Source organism: Bubalus kerabau, chromosome 2 (assembly GCF_029407905.1).
Source record: "Bubalus kerabau isolate K-KA32 ecotype Philippines breed swamp buffalo chromosome 2, PCC_UOA_SB_1v2, whole genome shotgun sequence".
NCBI classification, from domain to species: Eukaryota; Metazoa; Chordata; class Mammalia; order Artiodactyla; family Bovidae; genus Bubalus; species Bubalus kerabau.
This window is the reverse complement of record NC_073625.1, coordinates 13,602,705-13,624,711: the sequence shown is the minus strand read 5'-3', so window position 1 is coordinate 13,624,711 and position 22,007 is coordinate 13,602,705. Positions and strand designations below refer to the sequence as shown.

The window sequence follows — 22,007 nt, the reverse complement described above, 5'->3', positions numbered from 1 at the left end:
TGTTTATATCATAATTTGAGGCATGTGTTTCCATGGCACTCTGTGTGGAAAAAGGACTTCACAGTTGAGATTGAGGTGAAAGACTTTAGTGGAGAGGTAAGCGTAGAAAAAATCTTCCCACCAATAAAGGGAGAAGCAAAAAAAAAAGAAAAGAAAATCTGCCATAGCCTTGGCTATGAATAGCATCCCCTTGATAGTTCATTACCATTGGCCAAATAATTTTCAGAGAAATATGAGAGTAGAAAGTTGAAGCAACATGCATGAACCTAGAGATTGTCACACTGAGTGAAGTAAAGTCAGATAGAGAAAGACAAATATCATATGATTACCACTTATTTGTGGAGTCTTTAAAAGATGGTACAAATAAACTTATTTACAAAACAGAAATAGAGTCATATATGTAAAAAACAAAATTTTATGGTTCCTGGGGGAAAATGGTGGAAGGGATAAATTGGGAGATTGGGATTGACATATATACACTACTGTATATAAAATGCCTTCCCTGGTGGCTCAGTGGTAAAGAATCTACCTGCCAGTGTAGGGGACAGATTCAATCCCTGGGTCAGGAAGATCCCCTGGAGAAGGAAATGGCAATGCACTCCCGTATTCTTGCCTGGGAAATCCCATAGACAGAGGAGCCTGGCAGGCTACAGTCCCATGACTATAGACATAAAAGAGTTAGACACAACTTAGCAACAAAACAATAACACACATATTAAATGGATAACTAATGAGGACCTACTGTATAGCACAGGGAACTCAATACTGTGTAATTACCTATGTGGGAAAAGTATCTAAGAAAGGGTGTATGTATGTATAATTGATTCACTTTGCTGTAGAGCAGAAACTAACACAACATTGTAAATCAACTCTACTCCAAAAAAAAAAAATATATATATATATAGATAGATAGATAGATAGATAGATATAGATATATATAGATATAGATATAGATATAGATATAGATATATATTTAGTTGCAGTGAGCTGTAGGGCAAGTAGACGAGTGTAATCTTTACTCTCAGACATCCTCTACACTGTAGCCCCTGTCTGGGAACCTCTGTTTTGATTTCCAACACGTGTGGTCCCCACCGTTAACCTAGGCAGTTCACTTAAAACCCAACAGATCATTGATTAAAATGGTCTTAAGCTCTGAAATCCCCTTTTCTATCATTTCTTCCTAGTGGTCCGAATTTTGCCTTCTAAGTCTAAGGCCACTAAAGCTAAACCATCTTCCATATTTAACTGTAAACACTTGGAGGCTGTGATTATGTGATTTCTAGGTGTACGTCTCTGATTCCTTGGCTGTATCTTCCTTCTTATGGAAAGCACAGACTCACATAGGCTTCAGTTAAAAACTTGTGAATAGTTTCTAAAAAGCAAATGATGGGGAGGATATGGTTTTATATGAGTGCCACATTTGTTTCTTCACCAAAATAATGGGAAATGTCACTTTTTATGTAATGGGAGGAGTGAGCTATCTTTCTAAAGATGGAGAAATCTTCAAAAGCAAAATCTGGATATTTCTTTTCTCTTTCCACCCAGGAAGCCCAGCAAGGTTTGGCGCATCTGGATGGAGCACTCATTTAGGAGCACATGCAGACTTTCTGCAATTCAGGAACCAGGGGCATTTTTCATTTTTGTTTTCCCTGTTATTTATTTTCTTCACCTCAGGTTTTTGAAAACCAGAAACAGATGGACTAATCCAAGCTCCTCAGAGCAGACGGCGTCTCAAGCTCCCTGCGTTGAGGAACGGAGCTCCCCTGCAGAGAGCTGCAGCCGTGGAATAATTGACTCCAGCTCTGCCACGGAAAGAACACCCTGAGAACTTTAAATCATTAGCCTTTCCACTGGCCCCATGGTCAACAACTGGTGGGAAGATGTGTCCTCGTCTGATCCTTGGGGTCACAAGCATCACCCAGCTGCCAGACTCTGGGTATCATGGTAAGAAGCCAAGCCCACAGATATAAGCAAAAATGGTCAGGAGAGGCAGAATGGATGGGCCTGATAAATGAATACCTTGGCCTCAGCCATTTGGGGGAAAATTAGAAATGAAGGAAAATGTTGGATGGAGGAACAATGTGTGGAGGATAAAACTTACTTTAATACAGTCTTGCCGCCCTACAGCTCTATCTTTACGTCCTGCTTTTGCTCTTTCCTTCCCTCCAATAATAACCCAATTAAAACAAAGCTGATTTTACACAAAGGAATAATGGTCCATATGTAAAATCCCATTACTTCCCCCTTACATGATGCCATTGTTAAAGAGGAATTGGATGAAACAGAAATCAGTTTGCCGGTGGGTATGGGGAGGTGGTTTTGCCAGAAGTGCTTAAAGGCTCTGCCGTCACACTGCAGAGGCAACATCCTGTTTTTCCAGTTTAGCAGAGGTGATGTTAGTGTCGTCTCTTTTATAAGATAAAATAAGGCACAGGGAAATGAATAATGTGTCTAAGCACTGGACAGAGATAAAGCTGGATTATAGACTCTTTAGACTTTGGGTTCCCAGCTCAAATCTTGGACAAATATCTTATGGCTGTTATCAACAAGAGATTTATGTTCAATTGTGAATAACAAGAATCGTACACAAAACAATATCAAAAAGCAGCTTAAAACAACTAGGGATTTTATTTTTCCCACAAAGTCAGGTGGGGGTTTGCTAGCAAGTACCAGATCAACAAATCATTAGGACTTAGTTAGATGTGAGGTTCCTGAAATTCTACTCACCTTTTTTTATGGACACTTGATGGCTACATGGTCGCTGCTCCAAATGTACCTGGTTCCAGGTATGAAGGAAGGAACAGTAAGGATCACGAGGACACTGCAAGCTGGGGCTGCTCCTTCAAGCTGTCTTCGAAGTCATATCTTATGATTTCTGCTTACATCCCTGGGGCCAGAACTGTGTCCCTTGGCCATGACCAGTTTCCATGGAGGCTGAGAAATTATTTTTTAAAAATCAGGCTCAGTGGCTCAGTCGTGTCCAATTATTTCCCATGGACTGTCCATAGACTGCAGCCCTCCAGGCTCCTCTGTCCATGGGATTTCCCAGGCAAGAATGCTGGAGTGGGTTGCCATTTCCTACTCCAATCCCCTCCCCAAAACTGTGGGTTTAGTGGGCATGTGGCCTTGTTAGGGGAAGAACTGAGCACCAGAAAGAACGTAACAGGCACTAACACCATGGATAAGGCAGAGCCGTTAGCAGGAAAAGTGTTGATTCATGTCATAGGACCCAAACTCTGGTTAACGTTATAGGGTTCTTTAGGTCAATGATGCCATATTTTTGTTAATTTCTTTCTAGAAGCAAGATTAAACACATGGTTAAAAAAGAAACCTTTTTCTCATATAAACTAGACTATGCTTTCTTACTTAACAACATCAATGAAGAAGAAGAAAGAGAAGGAGGAGGAGGAAAGGGGAGGAGGAGGGGAAGATGGACGGGGAAGAAGGGGGAGGAGAAGAAGCAGGGAAGGAAGGAAGACTTTGCTGAGGTGCACTTCCCTTTCAGGACCTGCTGGGAAGATTCAGTTATCTACTGCACCTCTAGCTGGTAGAGAGCCTGCTTCCCTGCACTGAGTTCCAGAGCCCATTCTTTATCATCTGAAACTGTTCCTGAGACCTTCCAGGAACATCCAGCTGAACCGGTGGTACCTGCCTCTCAAGATACAGGAGAGAAGCTGAACCTCTTCCTCGTGTCAAGAGGAACAGGCATTGGATGGTAGGCCTGGCAGATGAGGCTTTGAGAGGAGATGCTGCGAACCCTAAGGAGACAAAGTAAAGTGGGGGTGGGGGGGATGAGCTGTCTTAGGATGGGTTATTCGCCAAAAGACCTGAGGCACTGGGGAGCATGAAAGTGAGAAGTATTCCTAGGAAAAATGGATGAGGAGATGGAGAAAGGGACCAGGAAGAGAAGGAGGCATCCCAAGGGAGAAATATCAACCAAAGTCCCCCACGGAGCCTGGCTCAACGCTGCAGGGATGCTCTGGGGTCAGTGGAGGTCACATCTCAGGATCGTCCTGATCAGGCCCTGGGGCACACAGAAGAGTCACTGATGAAAGGCTGCCCTCTGGGAAACACACATTCCAGGCACGTTGCCTCCGAGATGTGCCAGTGGGTTTTGGCAGGTGACAAAAAGATGCAGATACTGCTCTATTCGGGGAGTGAAAGTGCATAGAGAATCTGTGTGCACAAGAATGGTAAAGGCAGAGGCAGTAAGGCCGCCTCCTCTTCTTGTTTACTGAGTAGAATGGTAAGATCTCTGCCTCCCACACGATATATTATAGCACTGTGAACAAATGACCCATCTTCTAAGTTAAAGGATTTGGTACATTTTTGTTTCTTCTGAAAATCTTGGTGGAGGCAGCCAGGACTTTATGATAAAAGGGCCTGAAGACTTCCACCCAGGAAAATGACCATGGTTCCTAGATAAAGCCACCACTGTTTTCTGTAACTGCAGAGTGGCCCCTGTTGAGAGGGAGTCCCCTGTCCGGGTCTGTAAGCCTAAGTGTCTTGATTTCCATGCCACTCAGTCCGTTAGCAAAGGACAGACTCTAGCAGGACAGAAACATCAATACATCTGGTTATAATTAAGTGCATTCCTGAGACTATGTTTATATTTATCCCATGTAGCCTTTATTATTATTTTTTTCCCTTCCACACTGTTCTGCTCCTTTGTCAGATCTTCTGTTTACCAAAACCTATGTTGATGCTGTCTCAAGCAGTTTCCTTAACCAGGTTAGAAAGGCTGATAATACTAAAATTGAGCTAGGGAATCTTTGCTGGAAGGATTCAGGAAATTTCTTTCTTGTTCCTTAAAGCAACCTCCCATCCTGCACCAGGGAATTGAAAGCTCAGTGGCTCAGCAGGCACTGAACAGAGAGCGAGATGGTGGTCCCCACTGCCACCCTGGGATTCTGTACGAAAGAATCTGTGTCCTGCAGCGTCAAGAGCATCCCATACCCTCTGGGATCAGTAACAAGAATACCGAGTACATAGATTTGCAGAAGCTATGATTCTTTTGATGTTTTTTCCGTAAGAGTCCATTTCTGAGCTGACTGTTTAGCAGAGCCGTTTGGCACCTGTGACAGAAGAGCCAGGAACTGTCTGTTGATGCTAAGACTGAATGGTCTTGGTTAATTTATTTCAACAACCAACAATATGAAAAGGAGAGAGAGGGTAGAATGCCCTATTGGAGGATAACATGTGCCTGTTTCATGATGCCTTACAGTGGCTATCCTGCTGAGAGGAGCATGGCGTTGGCAATGGCTGTGGTATTGACATAGTCCGAGTCCTTCTGATTCATCAGTTGCTGCTGTTGCTGTTGCTGTTAAGTCGCTTCAGTCGTGTCTGACTCTGTGCTACCCCATAGACGGAAGCCCACCAGGCTCTCCCGTCCCTGGGATTCTCCAGGCAAGAACACTGGAGTGGGTTGCCATTTCCTTCTCCAATGCATGAAAGTGAAAAGTGAAAGTGAAGTCGCTCAGTCATGTCAGACTCTTAGCGACCCCATGGACTGCAGCCTACCAGGCTCCTCCGTCCATGGGATTTTCCAGACAAGAGTACTGGAGTGGGGTGCCATTGCCATCTCCAGATTCATGAGTAGTATATGTTATAATGGTCACCAGCTGATAAGGGGTTTCTCATACTCAGAGATAAGACATGTTAAGATTCCTATGCATATCTTTGCATATGAATCTTCATCATATGAGGTAAAGAGGGGTTGGGAAACACATTTATATTAATATCATTTTTCCCATATATAAATTCACCTAGGTAAAATGGAGCTTCTCTTTGATTGGGTAGCTCTTCCGGTATTTTGATCTTGATAAAAATTAGGCAACTGTCAGTATGTGTGTGTGTGTATGTGTGTGTGTGTGTGTGTGTGTGTGTGCATGCACACACATGCGCTCAGTCATGTCCAACTCTTTATGCCCCCTGGACTGTAGTCCACCAGGCTCCTCTATTCATGGAATTTTCCAGGCAAGAATACTGGAGCAGGTTGCCATTTCTTCCTCCAGGGGATCTTCCTGACGCAGGGATTGAACCCGTGTCTCTTGCGTCTCCTGCATTGGCAGGTGAATTCTTTACCACTGTGCCACCTGAGAAACAACTGTCAATATAGCGTTGAGCTGATTAAAAGTATTGTAATTACAAATAAGCCTAATTCTTTCTCGTATCTTCTCTGATGAGGTGAGAAAGCAAAACACAGGGGCACCCAGAGGTCTTTGAGGAAGTGATAGTTTACATGCAAAAGGTGTTTTGATGGTGGTGTTATTCATTTCGGACCTAAATTTGGGAAAAGCACTATAAAAGACAGTTGTCAGAAGACAATCAGTATTACTTCCAGAAGTGGTCATATGTTGTAAGGAATGACCATTATGTTGTTTAATTTATTAATCAGAGAGATAATGTTTTATAAATCTAGAAGAAATTACCCCATCAGTTATAAGGAAATTCAAGTTTTTTTTGGAAATGAGAAACTTTTATTTTAAAAATGATTCAGAAACTATTTTGGTATTGAGTTTAGCAGTTTCTTAACAGTTTAAACATTTTCTTACCTTAAGACCTGGAATCCTGTTCCTAGAGAAATAAGAATATATGTTCGTCAGAAGATTTGCATGTAAATATCCATAGCAATTTTATTTGAAATAGCACCCCCCAAATCTAAATGCCATCAACAGGTGAATGGATACAGAAATACTGTAAAATGAAATTCTACTACGACTTAGTGACATAAAAATATACTGGTACACTCAAGGTAAACGAATCTTGAAATCTTTCTGCTGTGCAACGGAAGCCAGACATAAAAGTCTGTGTATTATATAAACCCAAGGATATGAATCTGTAAATAAGATCAAAGAAACTTATAGTGATGGAGTCAATTATCAATTACTCCAGTTGATCCAAGATCCAATACGGTGGGGAGAATTACTACAAAGGGGCACGAGGAACCTTTGGGGAGGGTGGAAATGTGCTACTTTTGAATGTGACTGTGGCTATACAAATATATGCACTGATCAAAATTTATCAAACCACTTCAAATGGGTCCTTTTTAAAAATGCAATTATACTTTGATAAAATTGATTTAAAAAATCCCGAGTCTGATAACATTCATCAAAAAGACACATGCATTGAAAGGAACAAAAAAATTATAAGTAAAATTTTTAAAAAATTTTAAAGGCATGTGCATAATACAGGATATACAGGAGGAGGTTCCTCTCGGCAGATCATGCAGAAATTTTATTACCAAGTGTTAACATCAGGCTGATGACACCAAGATTAATTTTCCATTGGTTTATCATTTATAACCTTTTTTATTGTTTAATAACATTAATAGGCCTTTACACAAATATATATTTAGGTGACACATTTAAAGCCTTTAACTTTAGCTTCCAGATGTATTAACTTCATCAGAGAATGACTCTACCACATTGAACTCATCACCTTAATTGGAGTTTTACAAAGGTCAAATTTGTTGTTTATAGATAAGTATATTTCATCAGAGAGGTGACATTCACAGTTTTACTCCATGCAAGTAGAGGAAACAATCCCAGATGATTCACAGCATTGTCTAAAGTTCACAGAAAACAATCTTTAAAAAGACATTAATTATTATAAATTCACTTAGTTAAATATATGAGTACATTCTCATAAGCTTAAATAGTGTGAAGACAATAGTATTCTATCTCACTCCCTTGGAAATTTAGAATATGTAAAATAAAATGGCTTTCCATAAAATTTAAGTTTAATATTTGTAATCTAATCTTACATAAGTATTAAAATTTATATTTTATACCTCATTGTGGTAAAAGGTGAGAAGACATGTTACTAAATTTTAAACCCAAATTATCAAACCTATCCTTTTTATCAAAGGATTTACCTTGATTAATATGTATATTTACATAAACCAATACCTTATAATAAATCTGCTTTTATTTACCATTTATCAAATGTATATCAGAATCTTTTATTAGTGCATTTTTATGACTGTTGCTAGCTGATTTCTTTTGCATTTCTTTGTTTCTTATCTAGCAATCTGCCTTTGCCAGCACAGCTTGATTTTTTACGAGCTGGTAGAGAAGTTTTTCTTAAAAGGCCAGCACATTTAAAGCATTAAAAGTTTGATTTCTTATCATAAACACCACAATAAATGTCAGTTGTTTAAAGAAATTAAAAGAAAACTAAAAAAAAAAAAAAAAATAGTTTGACTTCTTCCTTCTCCCTTTGAAATTCAAGATACTCTGATTGGTTAATCTCCTCAAGAATTAGACAAAGGAATATCAGAGATGTGCTTAGAAAGTATTTCAAATTACACATTCAAAGAATCTTAAACAAAAGTTGAGAAAGTTTGGTATGTCCTTTCTCGATAAGGAACAAGCTTTTTTGCCTGGGAACCAAGTTACTAAGGTTAGGATTTCAGAGTTTATCCTTCAAAGGTATTGCTCCTGATACTTTTCGAGGAAAAAGCAAGAACAGGCCTAATTATACAGAACCCTTTGACTTCTCAGGAAGTTAGGAGCTCTTTAAGGAGAGGTCTGTGGGCCCCAGACAGGCCACGTCGATTCCATCTGTGTCCCCACTCTATGACTCCTCCAGGTGTGTCTACACAACTGAAATGAAAGTTACGCCAGCCCTCTGCCCTCCAAGCCAGCCAAACTGTTCCAGTTTCCATAAATATTTGCGTCTGCTTCCTCCGTTTTAATGGTAGATATGTGTGTTTGTCTTGGATATTCACACAGTGTGGAAGTCGGACAGATTCTCATGGTCAACGAAGGTCCAAGCATGCCCCCTTAAAATAATCTGACCACAAATGGAAAGGGACTATAATTATAAAGAGATCATTCATTGTCATTTTTCCCCCTCTGTCAAGAGGGCTTTCTTACCTATAGACACACAGATGGAGAGCCGACAGCATCCTAAAAGCCCGCCACTATGCCAAAGCCAATATATTGGGGATTGTATGCAAGCTGCCCCTTCAGGGAAGATGAACCCAGACAAGCAGTTTGAGGACTCTATGTTGCCCCACTTCCCCTCGCCTTCCCAAGGAAAGATCAATAAAGTATCATTTGGCACTGGCTAATTCTTTCAACCCATCAGGTTGAAACTGGCCTGTCCTTTTATAAATGAGCTGCTCCCTTGACCCTATTGGGAGAAACAGAGGGAGGCTTGAGTCAATGGGAATTTAGTGAAATCCTGCAGACGCACACCTCTTCGCACTTACTGCTGGTGGAAAGAAGCCAGATGGCCATTAATTAATGACAGAAATAATTTAGATCGGTCATGAATCCGAAATAAACCAGGCAGCCATGCAGTTGTGAACCAGAAATAATCTAGAAACAAAAGAGTGGGCCTAATGAAGATGCTTGTGAAGTCCAGGTACTGAGTACGGTGTTTTCCTGACTCCAACAGCTGAATCCTCATGGAAAGAAAACTGTTAACAGGTGTCAAAACTAAAACCCTATGCCACTTTTGGTTACTGAGTAAGGTCCCCTACTCCCAACCCATAATAAAGAATAATACAAGGCAATACACGTGCTTTCAGAACCTCCAGGCCCCCAGAATAAAGATGGAGAGCTGCATCTTTTGTTGAAATCCCTTTAATAAATTTAAAAAATAGGCATAAGCTTTATGGCATAAGCAGGAAGCAGGGCTCTTAGATAAGCCTGCCTTATGGCATAAGCAGGAAGCAGGGCTCTTAGGCTACCATTCTGGCTTCGCTGTAACCAACTGAGAGGCCTTAGTAACTGCTTAGTAACCTAGTAACGGCTGTTGTGATAGGGTTCCTTCCCTTATCGATCCATCTCAGAGTGCAGGGCTTTCAGAACGAGGAATCTCTTCCAGCCACGCTAAGGGGCAGCCTCTTTGTCAAACAGGGTTAGGCTGCTAAAGACAATATGTCAGCTCTACTTTTTTCATGATTATTTTATTCAAGTGTTTTTGTCACAGGGCTTCCCAGGTGGCTCATTGGTAAAGAATCTGCCTGCCAATGCAGGAGATGCAAGCTTGATCCCTGGAGGAGGGAATGGCAACCCACTCCAGTATTCTTGCCTAGGAAATCCTATGGACAGAGGAGCCCAGCAGGCTACAGTGCATGAAGTGGAAAAGAGGCGTGCATGACTTAGAAACTAAACAGCAATAACAACATTTTTGCTATTGGCAAAAGGTGTTTAAAATGCTCTTAAAATCGGGCATAAAACATTGTTATGTCTATAAATTTTCCCACAAATCAAGGATGGTGTGTATTTTTTTTTTTTTCAAAGAAAAAGGGAAAAATAAAACCATAATTCTCTCTCCTTCTTTTTCTATCTGCATGCCTCCTCCAGCGTACTCCTGGAAGGGCGGGTGTACCGAGGGGGCGGGCAGTGAGAGTGTTCTCCTACAGCCGGCCATCCGGGACGTTTATTCCATGGTGTTGTCAGGTTTAAAACTGCCTGGCTCCTGGTTGGTCTGTGCTGGAAGGGTTAACACACAGGGAAAGCAGAGTTAACAAGGGACAGGGCATAAATGGCTCCAGCTGTGTATAATTAACTGTAATACTGCAGAGTAAATGACTTTTATTGGCAACCATGTCATAATTTCATTAAAAGTCATATTTACAGCCCTATCATATGAAATGAGTCCTCCTGTATTCTGGAATTTAATGAGCATTCATTTTCACCTTGTTCAATTATCTTCCACCAGAGCCCCCCACCCCCACCCCCCCAGCTCTCCCCCTCCCGTCTCTTCCTCTCCCTGGTGTGGAAAGCATGAAGCCAAAGACAATAGGAAAGTAATTAGCACCTGGCAGAAGGCCCCTCTTCCAGGGAGCATTTCCCCAACCACAATAAAATCTGTTTCTCCTTGTTTTCCATTATAAATAGGTAACTTCTTTGCACAAAAACATTAAGTCACGGTCATAAAAACATCAACTTGATATGATGGAAAACTTCCACAGGTTGGGCCGTCTCTGCAAAGCAGTCACATCTGAAGCCATCAGGACCAGAGTCCAAATGCACACAGAATCATGATCACAGAGAAGAACGTGAAGCTAACAGCTGGTGTAACCAAACACAGGTTTGGCTGTTTGCTGCTCAACAGCCGATAAATCAGGGGGCAAGCTTTGGCAGAAGAAATGTGCTTTATGCAGAAGAGCTGGCAATCTGGGGAGAAGGTGGACTCACGTCCAGAGACCAGTTCCAAGGATTCTGCTCAAATGCAACAATTTTTAAGGGAAAAAAGGAGTAAGAGTCTCAGTGAATTATTAAGGCAAGAGGTCAGGTTCTTCATCATTGTGTGCAGGTTGGCTGACTTTTCCTTATCTTCTTCCTTGGGGTGCTGTCTTGCCCCCGTGATCAGCCTGAGCTTGTGGGGTCCACCTGTAAATTTACTAAGGGGAAACAAGGGGTAGAGAGTCAGTCATTCTTTAACTACTTAATTCTCCATTCTTATTTCTCCTAATCTAGGAAAGGAATCAACAGGTGAGGTAAGGTGTTGTGTATATTTAGAAAAGCAGCAATCAGGAGCTAAGTTAATGTTGCCTAATCTCATCTTTATGCTTAAGTCTAAGGAAAACAGTGGCGAACAAACAGAAAAGGGGCAAAGGAGCTGCTTACCTTAGTTTTGAATCAAATCTTTCTCACAATAACTCTCGTTGTCTGAAAGTACCTATCTCACTTAGCAGGAGAAAGTCTAATTAAGTTTCTCTCTTTTCCAACGCTGCCGCTACTTGCCTTCCCTTCCCTTCTCTTTTTATCTTCTTTGCAACTTAAGTTGCAAAGAGACTATCTTGTCCAATGCATCAAGTGTTCCAGGAACTCAATCTCATGATCTCTAACTTAGCTATAATTCCATCTCACATGTCTTCTTAGAGTTTCTGAATGTGAATGTGGAAGCACCATATCAAGAGTGGGTTTTCATTGTTGATGTTCCAGTTGATGTTCTCTGTGATTCAGAGTGAAAATACAAGGTCCCTGTGCATATTAGGAAGAACATGCTCTGGAGACCCAGGCAGAATTGTATTTTTTTGGCAGGGGTGGGAGGAGACATTTTTATTTAAAAATTATTTGTCCTATTTTTATTGAGTACAATTGACAGGTAACTGTGTGTAAGAGTACAATATGTTGATTTGATACTTTTATAAGTTGAGAATCATTACCACCTTTGTACTGGCTACTGCCTCCATCTCATAACCTAGTTACCATTTCTTTTTTGTGGTGAGACCATTTATGATTTTCTCTGTTAGCAACAGCCAAGTATATTAGCTATACAGTATTATTAGCTATAATCACCAGCTGTACCTTATATCCCTAAACTTGTTCATCTTAAAACTGGGACTCTGTACCCTTCGGCCAATATGTCCCCATTTTCCCCACCCCAACCCCTGGTAATCGCCACTCTTTGTTTCTGTGTTTAGATTCTGTGTATAATGGATATTGTACAGTATTTGTCTTTCTCCATCTGACTTACTTCACTAAGCATAATGCCCTCAAGGTCCATCCAAAATCTTGTAAATGGCAGGATTTCCTTTGTTCTCATGGCTGAAAAAATATTAGAATTATATACATATATAATTATGTATCTTGCATCTTCTTAATCCATTCATATATTGATGGACATGTAGATTGTTTCTATACCTTAGCTACTGTGAATAATGGGCAGACCTATATTTAAATCCATAACACCCACTAGCTATATAACTTTGGAAATTCCAGCTCAACCTTCATGAAGATCATTTTCAAATAGTAGGATCAATGACCATCTTTTTAATGGGGCTTGTTCAGTTCAGTTCAGTTCAGTCGCTCAGTTGTGTCTGACTCTTTGCAACCCCATGAATTGCAGCACGCCAGGCCTCCCTGTCCATCACCAACTCCCGGAGTTCACTCAGACTCATGACCATTGAGTCAGTGATGCCATCCAGCCATCTCATCCTCTGTCGTCCCCTTCTCCTCCTGCCCCCAATCCTTCCCAGCATCAGAGTCTTTTCCAATAAGTCAACTCTTTGCATGAGGTGGCCAAAGTACTGGAGTTTCAGCTTTAGCATCATTCCTTCCAAAGAAATCCCAGGGCTGATCTCCTTCAGAATGGACTGGTTGGATCTCCTTGCAGTCCAAGCGACTCACAAGAGTCTTCTCCAACACCACAGTTCAAAAGCATCAATTCTTTGGCACTCAGCTTTCTTCACAGTCCAACTCTGACATCCATACATGACTATTGGAAAAACCATAGCCTTGACTAGACGGACCTTTGTTGGCAAAGTAATGTCCCTGCTTTTTAATATGCTATCTAGGTTGGTCATAATTTTCCTTCAAGGAGTAAATGTTTTTTAATTTCATGGCTGCAATTACCATCTGCAGTGATTTGGGAGCCCCCCAAAATAAAGTCTGACACTGTTTCCACTGTTTCCCCATCTATTTCCCATGAAATGATGGGACCAGATGGCATGATCTTAGTTTTCTGAAGGTTGAGTTTTAAGCCAATTTTTCACTCTCCTCTTTCACTTTCATCAAGAACCTTTTTAGTTCCTCTTCATTTTCTACCATAAGGGTGATGTCATCTGCATATCTGAGGTTATTGATATTTCTCCCGGCAATCTTGATTCCAGCTTGTGCTTCCTCCAGCCCAGCATTTCTCATGATGTTCTCTGCCTATAAGTTAAATAAGCAGGGTGACAATATACAGCCTTGACGTGCTCCTTTTCCTATTTGGAACCAGTCTAATGGGGCTTGTTAGTATTAAACAAAATAATACCTCTGACATTATGTCTAAAAGAGAAGGCATTCAGTGAATGTGTTTTCCACCCTTAGTCCCTCATCTCCCATTCCTTCCTTTCTCTCCAGAAGTTTATAATTTCCCTGTACTCTGTTATCTTGGTGCAAAAGTAATTGTGGCTTTGGACTGTGAATTTTAAGTTATAACTAGGCTCAAATACAACCAAAATAGAAAGTTACGATTGAAACATTGTTTCCAATGAGAAATAAGTTTGTTCCTATAGCATAAATACCCTTGCTTCAGGATTCCATGAATACTTGGAAACATTTTCTACCTCCTACTGGTTGTGGAAGAGTTTTCCCTGCCAAAAGTTGTCAAGATGCTTGAAGAAGTGGTAGTCAGTTGGTGAGAGGTCAGGTGAATATGGCAAAACTTTGTGGCTCAATTTGGTCAACTTTTGAAGCATTGATTGTGCGATGTGTGGTCAGGCTTTGTCATTGAGAAGAATTGGGCCCTTTCTGTTGACCAATGCTGGCTGCAGGCTTTGCAGTTCTCGGTGTATTGCATTGATTTGCTGAGCATACTTCTCGGATGTAATGGTTTCACTGGGATTCAGAAAGCTGTAGTGGATCAGATGGGCAGCAGACCACCAAACAATTACCATGACCTTTTTTTGGTGCAAGTTAGGCTTTGGGAAATGCTTTGGAGCTTCATCTTAGTCCAACCACTGAGCTGGTTGTCGCGAGTTGTCATATAAAATCCACTTTTCATCGCATGTCATAATCCAGCCAAGAAATGGTTTGTTGTTTTTGCATAGAATAAGAGCAGATGACACTTCAAAATGATAATTTTTTTGATCTGTGGCCAGCTCATGAGGTATCCACTTAATCGAGCCTTTTCATCTTTCCTATTTGCTTCAAGTGCCAAACAACTGTAGAATGGTCGAGGCTGAATGACTTCTCATGTAGTTTTTAGATGATCAGCGTTGATGATTGCTTTCAGTTGGTCGTTGTCAACTTCTGATGGCCAGCCACTGCACTCCTCATCTTCAAGGCTCTCCTCTCCTCTGCAAAACTTCTTGAATCACCACCTCACTGTACTTTTGTTAGCAGTTCCTGAGCCAAATGTGTTGTTGATGTTGGGAGTTGTCTCTGCTGCTTTATGTCCCATTTTGAACTCAAATAAGAAATTACTTGAATTTGCTTTTTGTCTAACATCATTTCCATAGTCTGAAATAAATATAAACTAAACAGCAAGTAATATCATTAGCAAAGAAACATGAAGTGAGAAAGGCACATTAAAATGATATATAACATAACCACATCTATTTAGAATGTATTCCAGTGTCAAATTTCAACAATGCAGAAACCACACATACTTTTGTACCAACCTGATATTTTAGCTAAGATAGAATATTTGGCATTAATATTTGGGGCTGCAGATGATCTGAGGGCAATGTTGACAAAGGATGCTTATTGGTTGGCAAGCCACAGTTCGTAAAATAGGCCTGTCTACCAGAAAAGGATGAAAGGTGACTGACCCCAAGCTCAGTGGGGAAGGCAGTGAGAAAAATGATAGCCATGGCTGGCATTGAACATGAAGTCATCTTCCCTCAAGATCCCTGTGGTCTAATAGCCTGAGCGGGGGTGATGGAGAGGGGTAGTGCCCAAGAACCATTCAGGAACAGCCTGCACTTGTATTTGTGATTGTAAAATGCCCTTGGAAGCTGGCATTGTTTGAAATGCAGTAATGCCAACCCACCAGGGGATTCATTCCACTGCCAACCACGTCACCTTTAGCAAATTCTACTGCACACATGTGCTGCCTCCTCAGCCCCCCTGCTTTACCTGATTTTAGGCTGACCCTTTATGATTAGCACCTTGGGCTGGTGGTATTGTTTAGGAACACTGTTTCCATCATTCATATGGGGATTTAATAAAGCTTAGAAACACTGTGAGCAGGAGCAACATCTAATGCAATTTTCTTTTCTTTTTTTTCCTTTTCAGATTAAGAATCAAGATTTGTTTTGCAGTTGTGAAATCCTTCAACTGGGTCACAACCAGCATTTAAATATTTTTTAATGGAATAGAATAGAGCACACTGGAATAGAAAATAAAATACAACAATAAAGGAAGGTATGCATGCATGCATGCTAAGTTGCTTCAGTCGTGTCCGGCACTTTTCCAGGCTCCTCTGTTCATGGAATTCTCCAGGCAAGAATAATGAAGTGGGTTGCCGTGCCCTCCTCCAGGGGATCTTCCTGACCCAAGGATAGAACCTGTGACTCTTATGTCCTCTACATTGGCAAGCGTGGGTTCTTTACCTCTAGCGCCACCTGAGAAGCCCAAAGGAAAGTATAGATTTATAGAAATTTATGTATATAATATACATACGTGGGTGTGTGTAATGCTGTAAGATATTGTCCAGTGTTTGAAAATCACTGATACAGTGATCAGCACCCAGACTCAAGTCTTGAGGCAAATTGCCTTGTCCGGCCGTGTTCTTGCTTTATTGCACTCTGCTCTTCAAAATGCTATTTACCTTCATCTTCCTTATCAGCAAATGAGCCTAATAGCACACAAAAAAAGAAACCAGAGTTCAAGAAAAGAGACACCATGGGGGAGGGAGGTCTATTTTAAATGAATCAAGGAACTTTTTGTCTCCTTGCTGCCCAAATGGGTTCCTACAGTTCATCAGCCCCAACCCCTTTCCATATAAACTAGCAATCACTGGACTTAACAAATCCAATAAAAATCTCAGATACACAAATTTGCATTTAGATGCAGTGAGCTACAGTGTGTACCTAACAAGATAATTAAGCACAAGATTGCAGGGTGGCATTTAATTGCTCTTTACCAAGTGTTCCTGGGTAACTCGTTCCAAATATTTTGAAATGAGGGGGCTCAGGAGAGGTCCCCAGGGAATATCACCAGATACCTTGTGGCTTAAGGTCTAGTTCAAGTAATGAGAGCAAAAGGGGCGTTACTGAGGAAAAGGGAAGATGTCAGGGATATTCCCAGGTGCCTCCTGAGAGGCATGATTGCCTGTGGGCCCCTGTTCCAGGCTTGCACCTGGTTAAATATTGTGTGCTTTTCCCAGTATTTTTGATCTATGGTATATTTCTTGTTCTCTCACTTCCCCTGCCCCCAATTCCAGAGTCTGAATTTTAGTTGTGAGGCAATTACATACAGTGCGCACACTCTATTTAAAACCCGTCTCAGGGAAGAGGAAAGGGAAGATGCAGAAGAGCAATGAGTGATGGCAGATCCCTACTGAACACTAGATTTTTATACACCCAACCGGCCACACTATTGAAGCCGGCAATTAGATCACACACAAAAACCGTAGGACGCCCTTGCACATGTCCAGACAGATGGCTGACCGGCAGAGGCATCTGCTCTGGTTTCAGGCAGGGCAGGCGGTGGCCTGAGAGAATGCCCTCTAGAATCTGGAACAGGTTTTGGAGGCCTCCAGCGTTTTACGCTGTGGAGTGGTCACCTCCCTCAAATGCATGTCTTTTATCTTTTTCTTGACTTACTGACTTTCAAGGGTCAACTTCTTGGTGGTAGGGGGTGGTGGGAAGAGAAGAATGCATATATAAAGAGGTGTTTTTTGTGTTTTTTTTTTTCTCTACATGGTGTTAGTTGCTCCATGATATCTGACTCTTTGCAACCCCATGGACTGTAGCCTCAATTTATGGAATTCTTCAGGCAAGGATACTGAAGTGGGTAAGCCATTCCCTTCTCCAGGGGATCTTCCTAACCCAGGGATCAAACCTGGGTCTCATGCATTGTGGGCAGATTCTTTACCATTTGAGCCACCAGGGAAGTTCCTTTTTTTCCACATAGTTTTTTTTTCCCCCAAGAGGTGTAAAGAGAATAGGAAAATACACAACAGAGGACTCAAAGGATGCACTGGAAGGGAAAGAATAAAACAAGGCCCCAAACTAGAAAGCCTTCTTAAATTATGTCCCACCGCTTGCTTCTTCCTTCACTTCTTTTGCCACTTATTGAAAATTCAGGAGAATGGCCAAGTATTTGGATGTGAGAAGCACAGTAATTAAACAACATATGATCACTGTTACAGCTGACATATCTTTTCTTCTCTCTTCAAAGAACAGAGGGAAATACTAAAATAGATAGGTCTAGCTTCATTTCTTGACCAGACTCTACACCATTAGTCACAATTAGGTTACTGAGGCCAGATTCCCTGTTGCATCCCTCCCCCTGGTTTCACCCTGTAATGAAAATCTACTAGTTCACCAGGCTTGCTCTTTCCTGACATTTCCAAAAGATCTAACTAAAGTTGACAGCTGTCTGCTTTTCACAACCAGGACGATTGCTTCCAACATATTCATTCATTTTAATAAGTTATTTCAAAATATTAGTGCCCTGTCAGTGTTGATTGAGAGAGAATGAGTTAGTTCATTGCAAGAAGTCCAGGAAGCATCTGCTTATATGTGACAAGTGCTGTGGATAGCTGCAAGTGTGTGGACAGAACACTTACTGAGAATCCCAGCTCTGCTGAGTAAGGCTGTGTGGGATTTTGTGCAAGCTTACTCTTCATTGACGTCATTTTCTTCCCTGAACAGAAGAAAAAATTGATACCTATCTCATTGGGCTGTTGTGAAGATGAAATGAATTAATTCAAATAGCATATCTAGAATTGCACAGAACACATCTTTAAGACAGTTTTTGTAGGATGAGGAAGAGGAGGCAAAAACTTTACCCAAGACAGAAACAGTACAAATAGTACAAAATATAAAGAGACAAGAGACAGTACAGAGACCTTTGGGCTCCCAGTCTGAGTACATTATCCTTTGGAAAACTCGATTTTTTTTTTTTGGAAAAGGAAGAAGGACTTACAGGGTGAAGCCAAGAGCCAGGAAGAACAATGTGATAGTTAGTTTTCTGTGTCAATTTTCCTGGGATATGGTGTCTAATTTAAAGTCAAACACCAGTCTAGATGTTGTTGTGAAAGTATTTTCTGGATGTGATTAACATGCACATCAGCAGACTTTAAGGTAAATTAGCCTCCGTATGTGATAGGTCTCATCCAATCAGTTGACTGTCTTAGAAGAAAAGAGTGAGTCCTTCCAAAAAAAAAAAAAAAAAGTTGAATCTGCCTCCAGTTTCCCTTTGGGCTTGAACTGCACTGTCAACTCTTCCCTGGGTCTCTAGTATGCCCATCTGTCATTCATAACCCTACAGTTACATAAATGAATTTCTTAAAATAGATCTTTCTCTACAGATAGATAGGTTGGTGTGTATAGATGCATATACCTACATATATGTGCACACACACACACGTATCTATCTCCTCTCTCTCTCCCTCTCTCTCCCTCTCCCTCTCTCTCTCTCTCTCTCTCTCTCTCTCTATATATATATATATATATATATATATATATATATATATAAAATCTCTCTCCATCTATCTCTGTCTTCATGCTATTGGTTCTGTATTTCTGAAGAACCCTAAGATAAACAACACTGAAGGAATAAGGCAGAGCCCTAGTCAGGGAGCCAGCAGCACATGTACAGCTCAATTTCAGATTTGCTATGGAACAGTGACTTCTGTGTGCCTTACATTTATCTGTTTTTGAATAGGACTATCTATTTTATCTGGAGAAGGCAATAGCAACCCACTCCAGTACTCTTGCCTGGAAAATCCCATGGATGGAGGAGCCTGGTAGGCTGAAGTCCATGGGGTCGCTAAGAGTTGGACACGACTGAGCGACTTCACTTTAACTTTTCACTTCATGCATTGGAGAAGGAAATGGCAACCCACTCCAGCATTCTTGCCTGGAGAATCCCAGGGGCGGGGGAGCCTGGTGGGCTGCCATCTATGGGGTTGCACAGAGTCGGACACGACTATTATCTTATGCCTGTCCCACTACGGTTTGTTCACGGGCAAGTCAGAGGTAACTAGTTTCTTGTGCTCACCCACCTCCAGAAGGAGATGACCCATACTTGAAGACCCACACCTGAGGAACTTCATCAGCACCTGGGCCCAGTTTGGATGATCACATCCTAGACTTTGAGTTGCTGCTGCAATTGGATGAGACTCTGGGAATCTTCCAGGGGGTGTGTGTGTGGGGGGGGTGGGGGGATAGCGACCCACTCCAGTATTCTTGCCTGGAGAATCCCATGGACAGAGAAGAGCCTGGTGGGCTACAGTCCATGGGGTTGCAAAGTCAGACACGACTGAGCAACTTTCACTCACTCTCTCACTCTGGGAATCTTAGGAGCAGGAGTGAGTTTATTTTTCATGCAGCAGAATGTAAGTAATTTATAGTCAAAGTGTTGGTTTTGGCTATTTTTTTAAAGGCCACAAATACTTCAACACTCTTTCAGTTGAGAGTCCGGTATCTCTTTGCTCTCACCAGGAACCTTGTCAGACTTGACAAGCAGGCTTGACTGCTTACACCCTTGCAGTCTTTTAGGAGTGTTACAATCTGACTGCCAAGACTAGGTCACAAAAGGAAATCCAGTCTCTGTCTCGTTGGCTTAGAAAATGCACACTTGGAACCCTGAACTGCAAGGAAACAAGTGCAATCATCCTGAGGATACTAGGAGGGAAAGCCAAGTTAGGACAGACTTTAATTTTTCATCCCAGCCCTTGGATATCCAGGCAAGGCACCAGATGTGCGAATAAAGAAACCATCAGGTGATTCCAGGCACAGCGTCACCCCTAGCCTTCAGGTTGTCTTTGCTCAATTTCCACATGCCCTGGCAGCAGAGATTAAGTCATTGATGATGTTGAACTTCGCTGAGTCGGGAGTTCCCAGAAGGCAGTGCTCATTGAGAAAGCCTCTCACACTTGTTATGGCAGGAAACAGCTAACTGGAAAGGACCACCCTGCCCTCACAGTTTCCAAGATAAGACCCACTCCATCCTTCCTCATGACTCCCACGTAGCTCATGAATGATTCCCCTGTTTACCCTTTTGTAAAGCCCCAGATCCTCTTGTATTTTCTCTCTGATTGTCCTCATTAGTGAATATTCTCTCTGTTGCAAAAGCCAGTACAAAACCATATCCTTAATTTTCAGGTGTATTGTTTCCATGTCATCCACACTGAGCCCCTTCCAAATGCTTAACACTCAGAGTCCATGAGAAAATGAAATAGGTATTGTTTTAAATTTTGAAGTAGGTTTTTTTTTTTTTCTCCAACAAAAATAACCAGAGGAAATCTTGTAGCCATCTCTTTTTATGCTCTAAAGTTAAAAATTTCAACAACTTATATGTGAAGCTAGTCTTCTACTTATATTACCACATGTACTTAGGGATGTTTTTAATCTACAGGATTATGACTTCATTCAATCTGGGAAGGATTTTCTCTCTCATATTTTAAATTATTGCTTCTGTTTGACTTGCCCTCTTTCTCAGAAACATCAATTATCTCTATGTTAGATCATCATTCTCTTCCATATATATCATCAGGATTTCATTTTTATCTCTTTTCTCTTTCAATAAATTCTGAAATATTTTCAAGTTTGCCCTCCATAACACTAATTTAATTTCTGTTAGATTCAAATATGATCTTTAACACTGATATTAAATCTGTGATTATAATTTTATATTTTTTAAAAATTATCTTTTTATTTTACTTTTTAATGTGTTGTTTTCATATTAGACATAACCTTCTATTTTACTCTTTTATCTCTAATGTCTTAGTATATAGAGCCTGACCATTTTCTTTGAAATTTTTGAGTACAAAGTAATATATTTTCAAATTTATTTTCTGCTCTGCCTTAAAATATAAGGTATACATATTCTTTCCCTCTACTTTGATATTTGATGTACTTTGAATGCTTTGTTTTCCACTTTTTTCATGTTGCAGATTTTTTACTGATTTCATTTTGCTTTTCCCCCCTGATTTCCACATCACTGAATGAGTAAACATATCTATCCCTGATGTGGTTTGTTTCTCTAGTTGCCGTTAGAATTATCTTCTGAAATATAAAGCTGTAGCTTTTAAAGACACACACATTCCTAACCATGCTTCTGGCATTTTGTTGTCTCTTATTTAAACTAAATTTGCATACATAAGGCAGGATCATCTGATCTTAGTACGTAATATTCTAATTTGTGGAATGGAGTTTATTTCTGGATAATTCTGAGTTCAATCTGCATTTACTTCATATTGTTTTCATTCTGCCTTTTAATTGGCAGAAAGACCAGATAACCAACAATAGTTCATATCATGTACCCTTCTGGGGCTCATTCTAGTTCTATATTTTCTGTGAAAAGGACAATTCAGTAAGTACAAGACCTATCTCAATCTACTCTCCAATTTACCCATCACCAAGGATTGCCGTTTTCATG

The 22,007-nt window shown here is 40.9% G+C and overlaps 2 long non-coding RNA genes across 2 annotated transcripts; one reads left to right on the top strand and one right to left on the bottom strand.

Moving 5' to 3' along the window:
- Positions 1-5,859: 5,859 nt before the first annotated feature.
- Positions 5,860-12,126, bottom strand: LOC129643027 (uncharacterized). Its single transcript, XR_008709986.1, has 5 exons — positions 11,589-12,126; positions 10,777-11,362; positions 8,880-10,448; positions 6,555-6,576; positions 5,860-6,106 (listed from the first exon to the last, which is right to left on the bottom strand). It is a non-coding gene; the product is annotated as an uncharacterized LOC129643027 (long non-coding RNA).
- Positions 10,095-21,597, top strand: LOC129643028 (uncharacterized). The gene is made up of 4 exons (XR_008709987.1): positions 10,095-10,231; positions 10,857-11,274; positions 15,690-15,818; positions 19,636-21,597. It is a non-coding gene; the product is annotated as an uncharacterized LOC129643028 (long non-coding RNA).
- Positions 21,598-22,007: the final 410 nt, after the last annotated feature.